The following is a 2,501-nucleotide window of genomic DNA, read 5'->3' as shown; positions in this document are numbered from 1 at the left end:
GAAGGTATGTTTTACACATTAGGGAGTTTGATTTACAATCCGTGCATGTCCGTGTAGAAGTAGCATAATTCATAGATTAATTCATAGAATCCTAATGAAGTCAAAACCCTAACCGTTTGCCTTACTTGATATTACTCTTGCTTTAATCTTGCTTTCATTAATTAGCCTTTTAAATACTTGGTAAATTATGTTTTCATTTTAGTTTAAATTCCTCCCGTCAATCCAACACTTTTCGATTTCTCTAACTTGATAACAATTAGGAAAATCAGTGCTTAACAACCAATCCTCGTGGGAACGATACTTTTCATATCACTTTATTACTTTTTCTGACTAGTGCACTTGCTATACATTGCATGTTGTAGTTACAATGCAACAAGTTTTTGGCGCCGTTGCTGGGGATTGATTTTTGTGTTAACATTGAATTTTTCTTGTGTAGCTAGATTGGAGTTTTTTTTTTTTTTTTTTTAAATTATTTATTGGTTAATTGTTTATTGTTCTTTTCTGTTAGCTTGTGATCTCACTTTTTCTCTCTTCTGTGTAGTTTATGCGAAGAGCTAGACGTCAGCCAGTGGTTCCTGTTGATCCAGAGATTGAAAGAACCGCAAGAAGACTTAACAGAGAGAGAAGAGAACAAGAGGCCATAGTTGTTGAGATGGCAGAAAATAGAACATTGAGGGAATTCTCAGTTCCCACGGTTGATGGTAGTGGGTCAAGTATAACTAGACCAGCAATACAAGCCAACACTTTTGAAATAAAGTCGACAATCATCCAGATGATCTAGCAGTCGGTACAGTTTAAGGGAGATTTGAAGGAAGATCCAAATCTGCACATTGCAAACGTTTTAGAGATCTACAATACCTTCAAGTCAAATGGAGTGTCAGATGACGCCATCAGATTGAGATTGTTCCCTTTTTCATTAAGGGATAATGCAAAGGGATGGTTAATGGCACTACCACCAAGAACGATCACTACATGGAATGAATTAGCATAGAAGTTCCTGACCAAATTCTTTCCTCTAGCAAAATCTGCGAAGATGAGAAATGATATCACATCGTTTCTATAGGAAGAGTCTGAATCATTATATGAGGCTTGGGAAAGATACAAGGAACTACTGAGGAGGTGTCCACACCATGGTTTGCTAGTTTGGATGCAAGTCCAAACGTTCTATAATGGATTGATGGTTAATGTGCAAACGATGGTGGATGCAGCATCGGGAGGAGCATTGCAAAACAAGACACCTGAAGAAGCTCATGAGTTGTTTGAAGTTCTAGCAAGTGACAATTATCAAAGACCGAATGAGAGGATACAATCGAAGAAATCTATGGGTCTTCATGAAGTTGATGCATACATGACCATTTCAACCCAACTTACAGCACTTCAGAAGCAATTGGGAGGTATGCAAGTGAATTCTATTCAAGCACCTCAATTAACTTGTGATTTTTGTGCAGGTAACCACATGAGCAATGAATGTCAAGTAGGGAACACTTTTGCTTCAGCTTCATCATCATCAGAACAAGTCAACTACTTAGCAGGAAATCAAAGACAACAGAACAATCCTTGTTCCAACATGTATAATCATGGTTGGAGGAATCATCCAAACTTGCCTTGGGGCAATCAAAATCAATAGAATTAGCAGAATAACCAATGGAACCAAAGAACGATGACAAACAATCAAGCGGGGGTGAATAATCAACTAGGAGATGAAAGAGTGACAAAACTAGAGGATATGTTCGAAAAATTTATGCAAGAGACCACAAGTTTCATGAATGAGACGAGGGCGAATTTCAGAAACCAAGGCGCGTCCATTCGAAACTTGGAGGTACAGGTGGGTCAATTGGCCGATAAGCTAAATGAGAAACCACAAGGTTCCTTACCAAGCAACACAGTGACAATCCCACGTGAACAAGCAAATGCAATAACTCTGCGAAGTGGGACAGTCTTGGAAGAGGTGGAACAATAAGAGAAATAAGAAAGCCCACCAAAAGAAAAGGAAGATTCTGATAAGGAAGTTGACAAAGAGATCATTGCTGAAGAGAAACCAACCAGTCTTAGGGAAGATGAATCAAAGCGAGAAGAGAGGCAAAGACAAAAGAAAGAAAAATTGCCATTCCCCGAGATACCACCAGAGTTGGCACATCACACCCCTCTTGTGCCTTTTCCTCAAAGACTCAGAAAGAAAAATCAGGATAAGCAGTTTACCAAATTCATTGAAATATTTAAAAAACTGCATATTAACATTCCTATTGTAGATGCATTGCAACAGATGCCGAGCTACGCAAAATTTCTCAAGCAGATTTTATCAAACAAAAGGAAGTTAGAAGATGATGAAACAATGATGCTTACGGAAGAGTGCAACGCCATTCTACAAAAGAAGTTGCCACCGAAACTCAAAGGTCCAAGGAGTTTTACTATTCCTTGTGTTATAGGAGACATTACTTTTGATAGAGTTTTATGTGATTTAGGTGCAAGCATAAACCTAATGCCTTTTTCTGTTTTTAGGA

The 2,501-nt window shown here is 38.2% G+C and overlaps 1 non-coding gene across 1 annotated transcript; it reads right to left on the bottom strand.

The window, feature by feature from the left end:
* Positions 1–1,030: 1,030 nt before the first annotated feature.
* Positions 1,031–1,137, bottom strand: LOC116125384. The gene has a single exon (XR_004127324.1). It is a non-coding gene; the product is annotated as a small nucleolar RNA R71 (small nucleolar RNA).
* Between the last annotated feature and the right edge of the window lie 1,364 nt (positions 1,138–2,501).

This window comes from Pistacia vera, unplaced genomic scaffold, assembly GCF_008641045.1.
Source record: "Pistacia vera cultivar Batoury unplaced genomic scaffold, PisVer_v2 Contig163, whole genome shotgun sequence".
Classification (NCBI taxonomy): Eukaryota; Viridiplantae; Streptophyta; class Magnoliopsida; order Sapindales; family Anacardiaceae; genus Pistacia; species Pistacia vera.
The sequence above is the reverse complement of the archived record's forward strand: the minus strand, read 5'-3'. Positions and strand labels throughout refer to the sequence as shown.